Below are 9732 nucleotides of genomic sequence, written 5' to 3'. Positions count from 1 at the left end.
AGACCGCAAAAGTCTCAGTTTCAGCTACTATTTTGACTGATAACGCAAGTAATAAGTAATGTTTTTAAACAAAAATGAAGTTAACAAAACGCGCGATGCGATTGCGACAAGTAGCAGACGATCCGCCGGTGAGCACCGGGCGGAGAACAGCAGCGCCAGTTTCGTCGTCATGAAGCGGAGGCACGCGGAACTACGCTTTGTGCCCTGCCGGTCGGCACACCTACCCATCTAGCCACCGTAGAGTGACGCTTGCCACGTGTTCTGCAGCTGCTGCACGAAGACTCGGAAGAATGCGTGAGGGAAGCAGGTAACAAGCACTGTAGCACTTTATTAAACCAAATTTGACACGATTATGCATGCGTGTATTTACGTATAGCCTGGTGAAGAGGCTTAGATCGCAAGTTGTTTTGGTGGCCGCGGCGATTGATACGAAGCCACGTGCAACGTAGGAAGAGGAGTACGGGATGTGCAGGTCTGCGGTCTGCCAGGAAACATTGGGGCGGCCCTGAAAAGGGCCGTTTGGATGCGCAGCGACGTGACGGCGTGGCGAACACAACGCCCTGCACTCGTCCGTGGCCCTTTGCCGTTCACCGTCAACAGTGGTGCACTAAGTCGTACACAGCGCCTGGTTATGCTGCCCTGGATGCTGTAGCGATGCTTCTACTGTAGACATTTACGAGGGTTGCGGCGATGATCTTGGAGAGCTGATCGATGCCGCGATCCCTAACATATGGGCTGCTGCGTACAAAGAAAATCCTCGGTCTCTTCGCAGCATACAGGAAACGTTGCTGTAAGAGTAGAAAAAAGTTGCATTATGAACATAGCAATTTGATGAATGCGCAACATATATTACAAAACCTTCGACAAAGAAATCTGCGTTCTTGTACCTCAATCAGGGTTGAGAATATGCACGGCCGGCAGACGTGCGCCTATGCATAGCAGTCAGGCAGCGGTTAGTTGCCGACGGCGGATGTTTTCGTGGAGGTCTCCAAAGCCGTGGCCGATTTTTTTTTTTTTTTATCGCGAGGAGCGTCCATGCCACGAGCTGCTGCTGCACGAGGTCCTGGAAGCAAGTGGGGAGAGACAAGCGACACAGCACTTATAAATAAGCAAAATGCGAGACAATTTTGCGCAATTTATACTTACCTTGACGGTGCTTGCGATCTCCCGCAGGTCGTCGCCATTATCAACGTCATTCCGCCCAACGCACAGCACGGATCGGCGTGCTGAAAGCGCATTCACGTAAACGCGCAGGCCCGCCATCGTCGAGCACTTCGGTGACCGAACGTGCCGATGCCATGCAGCAGCGAGATCCACGAACCGAATGTCGAAATCGCGCGCGTTGCCAGAGCGGGGGGCACCTAGCGATTCCCTAGAGCGTCTAGGGACTAAAAAAACAAGCAAACTCAGTTTTTGACTACGTCACGTCCGATTAAGCATCGAGCCCGACGCAAAGAACGTCACGCCAGGCCGCGGCGTGTCCACCAATCAGCGTTTCCAGCCGAGCTTCCCCTAAACGCTTCTGTTGCACAACGAGCCACCCGAGCAAACGCTGGCGCGCTTTTCGGGCAACGGTTGCTCGCGCCTCAAGGTGCCTTCCGAGCCCTAGGTCGCTTTTCATGCGTCGGCTTGTTGTAGTTTGCGGGGAATCGTCCCGATAGATGCAAATTCGATGAAAATCTGATTCAGTTCGTGGATTGTTGCCCTAAATTCAACAGCGCAGCCTTCGGTCCTGTCCCTGGCCTGTCTGCAGCCTCCGACTACGGTGAGTCGTACGCGAATGATGGTGTTTCGTACTTACGTGCCCGCGAGCTCTAGGTAAAGCACTTGTCGGCGTTCTGCTACCGTCTTGCAGCTTTTTTAACGAGTTTTTACACGGCAGTGCAGCTATGCGGTAGTCACAATTACTGACGCGGCGTAATCACGCGACAGTCTCCGGGCGAAGGCATGTGGAGTCTGCATAATGGCGTCGATCCCGTTTCTTCGCGCTTGAAACAATCGTTGCATACCTGCTGCATACCTGCTCTTCGTTTGTGGCTTAGTTTGTTTGGGCAGTAGCAGGCATTTTGGTGTGCGCCAGCGTGAACGCGCTGGTTTATGATCAGGAGGTTTTATTGCCCATAGAAACGGTCGTGCTTCTGTCAAAAAACTCGTACGGTATTCATCCATGCGGCCCATACGTGGTGCTGCAGTGCAAGAGGTCAGCTTCTTTGCAGTGTCGACGAAGTGCTAAAGAAGGGGAGTTGCTGGCTAGCTGAGAGATAGTATAAATGTAGACTGGCCCAGTGCGAAATGAGCCCCGGAGTGAAACGAGCCTACTGCTCAGCACGAAATGGCTACAAGATACGGGCGTATACCCGCACGAATTTATTGTGCTTATATGCTCACACGTTCCACTGTCGAGTACTCACATCGGTGCATGCAGCAATGAGGGTGACTCTTGGCTATCATAGGTTCTTGCCCATGAGAGTATCTGCCCTTTTACAACCAAAATAACTGCATTGGTAGAACTCGCTGAGCTTATTTATATAGATTTAACACTTCAGATGCATGTCGCTGCCGCAGAGTTCCCTAATATATATTTTTTGCCTGCTCCAACAGCGTCATCACTTTGAGAAAACTGGGAATGATAGCAGAAATAATGCCCCCATAAATAGAGGGCAGTGCTTCGCTTCAAGGTGCTGTCAAGGCCATTGACAGCTTATTTGAAAATAAAGCAATAATTAACCTGAGGTGGTACTTTTTGTTGAGGAGAGTGAGACACCATTGCATGTACTACCTCGTAATCCTGTCAAAGAGCTTGGCAGTTGCTGCTATAAGTACTCTCCATTGCAGTTCCATGCAAGCCGCAGCATATTGGGCACTTACTGCACAAGTGATTTAACTTAGATTCTCTTTGTTGCTATTTCAGTGTTTTGTAAGTGTGCTAAATATTTGTATTTGTGCTAGCATTGACAGCCAGTCTCGTTGCTGCCTTTTTCCTTCTGCGGCAGGCACTCTCACTTGCTTTACTTGAATCAAATTCTACTGTGAGTGAGTTTTCTGAATTTATGCAAACTAAATGTAATTGCAGTATTGCTCTCATTTATTTACATTTGCAGAGGCAACGAATACTCGGGGCCGACATACGAGTTTCTTCCACCAGTTGGATTCCTCTGCTACCTCTGTAGTGCAGTGCGCTGTAACTGGTGTGACCAAATGGATACTCTCACTCCTTCTACTGGTTTAGAGCGTGCTCCTAGTTAAGTTTAAAATACCTTGCTTGCAATGTATTCAATCCTGTTGTGAAATATTGTCACCCTTGCATTTGCTGATATGGTATTATTTGGAAAGTATTCAGAGTGATTTTGGACGCATGATTTGCAGTGGCGGGAGGTGGAGAAGCACGAATGTGTAACTGCAATTTTTTGCCTCTCTAGTTTTCAGCCTTTAGAATTAAAGCAACAGATTGATATGTGAACAGGCCTGGCATGGATTAAAAAGTTTATCATATACAACAACACTTGACCCTTGTGGGGATAACACAGCTGTGGTTATCTGAGCAAAAGTTCTCTGTATGTGATGGTGTCCGAAACATGGCATTGTCTTAAGTAACTTGGCATGGAATCGGCCACTTCTTGCACTCTCTTGACAGCATCTATTGTAATGTGTGCTAGGCGACATGCCTTCGGATCTGTTGTATGTCTGCAGCAGTTGCCTTATCAAGATGGGGTGGTTGTTGGGAGTTGGAAATTCCTATTCTCCCGACTACACCAATAAAATGCAGTGAAACCAAATACCAGGAACCAATGTGTTATGTGGTTCATTGTGAAGGCTTGCCATTCTCGTAACTTTGCCAAATTGCTAGAAACATTATTTTTAAGCCCGGTCTTCTTTTGCTCATAGCACAACTCATTTCGTGCATTTGTCAACTTTTTGTGGTTTATAGTTGGCACATTTTGCAGAGAGTGACAAAATTTGAGCTGGTGTGCCTCGAAGGTTAAATATCTGTTTATTGAACTCTTCTCGGGAAGCTACATGCAAATCCTGCCTAATGTGGCTGTGAGGGCTTCGCACTTGATTGATGTACCGGCGCTTTACTTATGGCAGCTGGTCTACATTGTACAGGACTGCCACTTTGAGGAGCACCAGCACTGCTATGAAGAAGATTCACAGCATTGTTCCTGGTGGAAGCAAACCACCGCAGATGTTGCCCTCATTCCAATGCAGCTTCAGCCAGTGAAGTTTCACAATGCCCGTGTTGGACGAACAAGAGGCCTATGAACTTGAGCATTTCACTTAGTCATTTCTTCCAAACATCCGTCAAAACAAGCAACCTGTTGGGTTTCCCCAAAATCCCTGTACAATCATATTTATTTTTATTTTTACAAACAGTTTGTATCATAAGCTGGAGAGCCTTCACTCAAGTATACACTAGGTTCCTATCTACGTGAAAGCTACACGCTTGTGTGCCAGTGTCAGCAGATCGTTGCTAACGATTGTGGACACCCTCCTAAACAGAGATAAAACTGAGAACATGCAGCAATCATGTGTACATACTCAAAAGCAAGCGGGTACGGAAACTGTGTGCACCTTGGGCCACTAGTTGGCATTACAGGTGGTTGTAGTACCTGAATCGCTAAAAGCTGAAATCAGAGCTTCTGAATGACTCTTCTGGCTTCTTTGCTGCTAGTGCCAAAAAAAAATTCTGTAGCTGAAGTTGCTGAATCACACAATTTCAGTGCTTTTTTGTTGTGCAGCCTGACATGAACATTTCTTCATCTAAGCTGCCATCATTCTTCAGATAAAGATCGCTTGTGTGTCACTACTTGGTGCGATATATGTCAGGGATACACATAAGCTCTGCGTTTAAGCGTATGACGCAATATTGTTAACAGCTATAGTCGGCAGCTGCACTTGGGAGTCTTCTGCATATTGATTTTCAAGCCTACCTTTCTACTTTTCCTCCTAGGTCATCATTATTTGCAGTTCATCCCCAAGTTGCTTAGCAAGGCAATGTCATCAGCAAATCGCAGATTACTGAGGTATTCTCCATCTACCCTTATCCATAACTGCTCCCATTCCAAGTCTCTGAATACTTCCTCTAAGCAAGCTGTGAATAGTACTGGGGAGATTGTCTCCTTGCCTAACACCTTTCTTTATCGGAATTTTGTTACTTTCTTTATGCAGAACTATGGTTGCTGTGCAGCCACTATATATATCTTCCAGCACTTCAACGTACGGCTCGTCTACCCCCTGATTTCGCAATGCCTGCATCACCGCCGAGGTTTCAACTGAGTCAAATGCTTTTTCGTAATCATTGAATGCTATGTATAAGGGCTGGTTATATTCCGAGCATTTTTCTATCACCTGATTGATGGTATGGATATGATCGATAGTAGAGTACCGTTTCTGAAACCCTGCTTGATCCTTTGCTTGAGTGCAGTCTAAGGTTGCCCTGATTCTATTAGCGATTACCTTAGTAAATACCTTATACGTAACAGACAGTAGGCTGATTGGTCTGTAATTTTTAAGGTCCTTCCCCTTTCTTATGAATGAGGATAATGTTTGCATTCTTTCATGGTTCCGGTACCGTCGATGACACCAGGCATTGCGTATACAGGGTGGCCAGTTTTTCTAGCACGATATCCCCCCCCCCCGTCCTTCAGCAAATCTGTAGTTATCTGATCCTCTCTAGCTGATTTCCCCCTTTTCATAGTTTTTAGTGCTTTCTTGACCTCAACCTTCGTCACTGATGGAACGTCTGACTGTTTTTCCCTACCACCAATCTCATTGCGGTCCTGGCTACTTTGGCTACTGTAGAGATCTGTATAGAACTCCTCGGCTACTTTGAATATCTTGTCCATATTCGTGATGACGTTGCCCGCCTTGTCCCTTATCGGATACATTTGGTTTTTGCCTATGCCCAATTTCTTCTTTACCGCTTTAAGGCTTCCCCCGTTCTTTACAGCATGCTCAATTTTCTCCATGTTATACTTCCTTATATCGGCCACCTTGCGCTTATTGATTAGCTTTGATATCTCAGCCAATTCGATCTGGTCTGTTGGATTGGAAGCTTTCATACTCTGGCGTTTCTTAATCAAATCTTTCGTCTCCTTAGACAGCTTACCAGTATCCTCTCTTATCCTACCGCCTACTTCTACCGCGCACTCAGTAATGATATCTCTGAAATTATTGTTGCTTGCTTCTAGGGTAATGTCGCCATCCTCGGTTAGAGCTGAATACCCATTCTGTAACGAAATCCTGAACTCTTCTGCCCTCCCCCTCACCGCTAAATTCGTGGGATTAGGGGTGCACAAAACACAGGATGGCTGGTCATCAAGATAGCTTTACCACCAGGTAAGCCAGTTGCGAGGAGAAGGCAAATTTCTGGCAACTGGGGGTGGGGGGAACTACCACCATTCCTGATCAGGGTTAGCTTTTTCTGCAGAAGACTTGTGGCTGCTGTGTGGTTTCCATATACTATTAACAGCGGAGGGAAAGCTGTGCTGCCGTCTATGGGAGTTTACATGAAGTTTCCAGACGGCCAGTTCAGCCACCATGGGCGCTCAAAGCATCATGGGCCGGTGAGCTACCAAGTGCAGAACTACAACTTTCGGCCAAAACTAATGCAAAGATAAACGTTGTTCTACCGTAAATAATGTCCTAAGATTGAATATTGTGACTGTAAATTGCAAAAAGAGAGAGAAACAGAATGCCAGTGTGAGATTTATCCAATATAAGCGATGGCCCTTTCTCCTATTGGCTTAGTTTTGAGCAGCACAAATACCAATATTTCGCACTTAATAGGCAAACTTTGAAATAAAAAAATGTTATGAAAATATTTATCGTTGTGCCATCACTTAAGGAAGTTTTTCGTGGCATTTCGGAAAACAGAAACCATTTATTGGCGACGTTTGCTTTTGCGCCTTCGCTACTATGGCTTTCGCGGTCTATGTACGCACCTTCAGATGATGCTGATAACGAAAAAAAAAACATTGCAGTAACGCCACTCCACGTACTCGAGCAAAACCGACTGTCCCGCAACAAGTAGCACACCGGCCCATGATTCTTAGCCCATGGTGGCTGAAGTGCAGCGCCCTCAGCTTTCCCTCTAGTTAGTGTAAGGAACTCACCGAGCCCAACGTTTTTAGATAGGTTTACCGAGCCGTGCGGCCGTGTCTACGCTGGCGTTGCCCTAGTGCTTGCTTTTTTGGAATGAGCGTGGCTTCTGCCTGTCAGTGCACGTGATATTTTCATATGTGACACAATGCCTGGAAAGAGAAAGTTTCAGGCTACGTGGCTCCACCATGACTAATACAAGCAGTGGATTTAGCGCGTGTTCCTCGCAGTCGCCAAGCCTAAACGAGGCTTGCAAAGCGCACGAGCTTGTCACTGACGCTGAAATTTTTTGGACTCTGAAAGTTGTGTAGATAGATAGATGGATTTATTGATAGGAAAAGGCAGAGAGGTTGGCCCGAATAATTCAAATCTGGCCTGCTACTCTGCACTGGGGAAGGGGAAGGAGAGAAGAAAGAAGGTCATGATGGGTGACGATGTGGGAGAAGGCATATGAAATATATATACAGACACAGCAGCTTGCTTTACAAACGTGAATCAAGTCCGCTGGCGCTCAAATAACGGCAAAGAGCGCGCACTGCCTGGATGCCCTTCCCCTTGTCCTGCCAAGCGCCCAGCAGCAGTTCCTCCGACAGAGGCCTCTTGTCTAAACGCTTCAAGGAAGCAGCTAGCACATTTCTTTCGTTCGCATACTCTGGGCACACCAATAATACATGGTCCACAGTCTCTGGGATGCCACAAGTTAAACATTCCGGTGAGTCCATCTGTCCAATTAAATGTAAGTACTTGCGCGTGAAAGCTACGTTTAAACGAAGTCGATGTATCAAGCATGTCTGATGACGCGGAATATCACGCGGAACATTAAATTTAAATGTTCGATCAAGTCTTCTTAGACGGATGTGTCGGGCGTCTGGTTGAGCCCAGTAAGCTGCTGTAGCAATATTCATGTAACTCTTTAGAAGACACGTCGCATCCGCTCTTGAAAAAGGCACAGCTGTTTGGAAGCCACTGATGAGCGCGCTTTTCGCTTCAACATCGGCCTGCTCATTCCCATGGAGGCCGCAGTGGGCAGGAATCCATTGAAACATTATCATGTGGCCTTGCAGCTGGGCAGATGTGATGAGCTCCGTAATGTTTAGTGCCAGGGACTGATAGGCAGTGTGGCGTAAGAAGTTTTCCAAAATTTGTAATGCAGTCTTCGAGTCCGTGAATATACACCATTTTTGAGGTGGTTCCCCACATATATAGCGAATAGATTCCCGAATGGCTACAAGTTCGGCAGCGGTTGATGTAGAGGTATGTCCCAAAAGGAAATGCAGAGTCGTTTTCTGAGCTGGTATGACCACAGCTGCAGCGGATGCCTGTGCTGACACAGATCCATCGGTGTATACGTGAATATAACTGGGATATTCTGACCAGATGTGTGCCAGAGTAAGTTGTTTGAGTCCACTAATTGGTACCATAGATTTCTTTAGTATTCCGGGAACACGAAGGTGCACCAAAGGTTTATCCATCGTCCATGGTGGTTGGGTGGGACGATATGGGAGAGCATATCCTGTCGGTACTTGCGACTGATGGCAGCGGAGTGCAGTTGTAAAACTGCAGTCCGGCCTCTCATCCAGAATCTTGCTGAGTGGGTGAAAACGGTGTCTTGTAATTGCTCGTAAATATACACGAAGTGGTTCGTGTGACAAGTATATGGACATTGGGCGAGCGTGTGCCTCTTCAATTGTGCCTTTGTTAGAGGTGCATCTGGGCAGTCCAAGGCATATTTTCAGTGCCTGCACTTGCACGCTCTCTAAAGTCCGCAAGCAGGAAATGCTCATACTAGAGAGTACTGGGAGACTGTACCGGATGTAGCCAACAAACAGAGCCTCGTAAAGCCGTATTAAGGAGCGCTCAGTTGGGCCCCATTTGATGCCAGCTATGTAACGAAGTACATGGCAAAAATTAATTAGCCTCTTCTTCACCATAGCAATATGTTTCGACCAAGATGGTGGTCAATAATTACTCCCAGGAATCTGTGCCTGGAGACGTATGGTATTACGACTCCATGAAGGGTAATCGGGTAGCGGCTGACACATTTTCCCGTAAACGCGATCACTGCACACTTTTCTGCCGCTAAAAATAAACCTTGACGCCGTAAGTACATCGATGTTGATGACACAGCTCGTTGCAGTCTCGCACGTAGTTGTGGGCGCGTCGAACCAGAGGCCCAGATGCAGATGTCGTCAGCATATGCACTTATGTGGATGTTAGTTGGCAGTTCACTCACCAGACCAATTAGCGCAACGTTAAATAAAGTTGGGCTGAGAACTCCTCCCTGTGGAACTCCACGACCGACCTGAAAGTGGGTAGTATCTCCTTCAGGCGTAGTCATGTAAACAGAGCGGCCGCTGAGATAGCTTACAATCCACAAGTACAGTCGGCCACCAACTCCCACGTCGTCAAGTCCATCAAGAATAGCTTCATGGAAGACGTTGTCGTAAGGTCCCTTTATATCTAAAAATGCAGCAGCTACTAGTCGACGGTGACGTTTTTCATGTTCTACTGTCGCCACAAGGTCGATGACGCTGTCAATGGAAGAGCGTCCGCGGCGAAATCCAGTCATCATATTCGGATAAAGATCACTACTCTCTAGATACCACTCAAGTCTTGCCAGCACCATGCGCT

At 46.9% G+C, this 9732-nt stretch overlaps 1 long non-coding RNA gene across 1 annotated transcript; it reads right to left on the bottom strand.

Annotated features, from left to right (window-relative positions):
• Positions 1 to 654: 654 nt before the first annotated feature.
• Positions 655 to 1311, bottom strand: LOC146187525 (uncharacterized). Its single transcript, XR_014708259.1, has 3 exons — positions 1147 to 1311; positions 888 to 1063; positions 655 to 788 (listed from the first exon to the last, which is right to left on the bottom strand). It is a non-coding gene; the product is annotated as an uncharacterized LOC146187525 (long non-coding RNA).
• Positions 1312 to 9732: the final 8421 nt, after the last annotated feature.

The sequence above is a fragment of the Amblyomma maculatum genome, chromosome 6 (genome assembly GCF_055883805.1).
Source record: "Amblyomma maculatum isolate TAMU_Amacu chromosome 6, ASM5588380v1, whole genome shotgun sequence".
NCBI classification, from domain to species: Eukaryota; Metazoa; Arthropoda; class Arachnida; order Ixodida; family Ixodidae; genus Amblyomma; species Amblyomma maculatum.
This window is presented reverse-complemented; position numbering and strand designations above follow the sequence as displayed.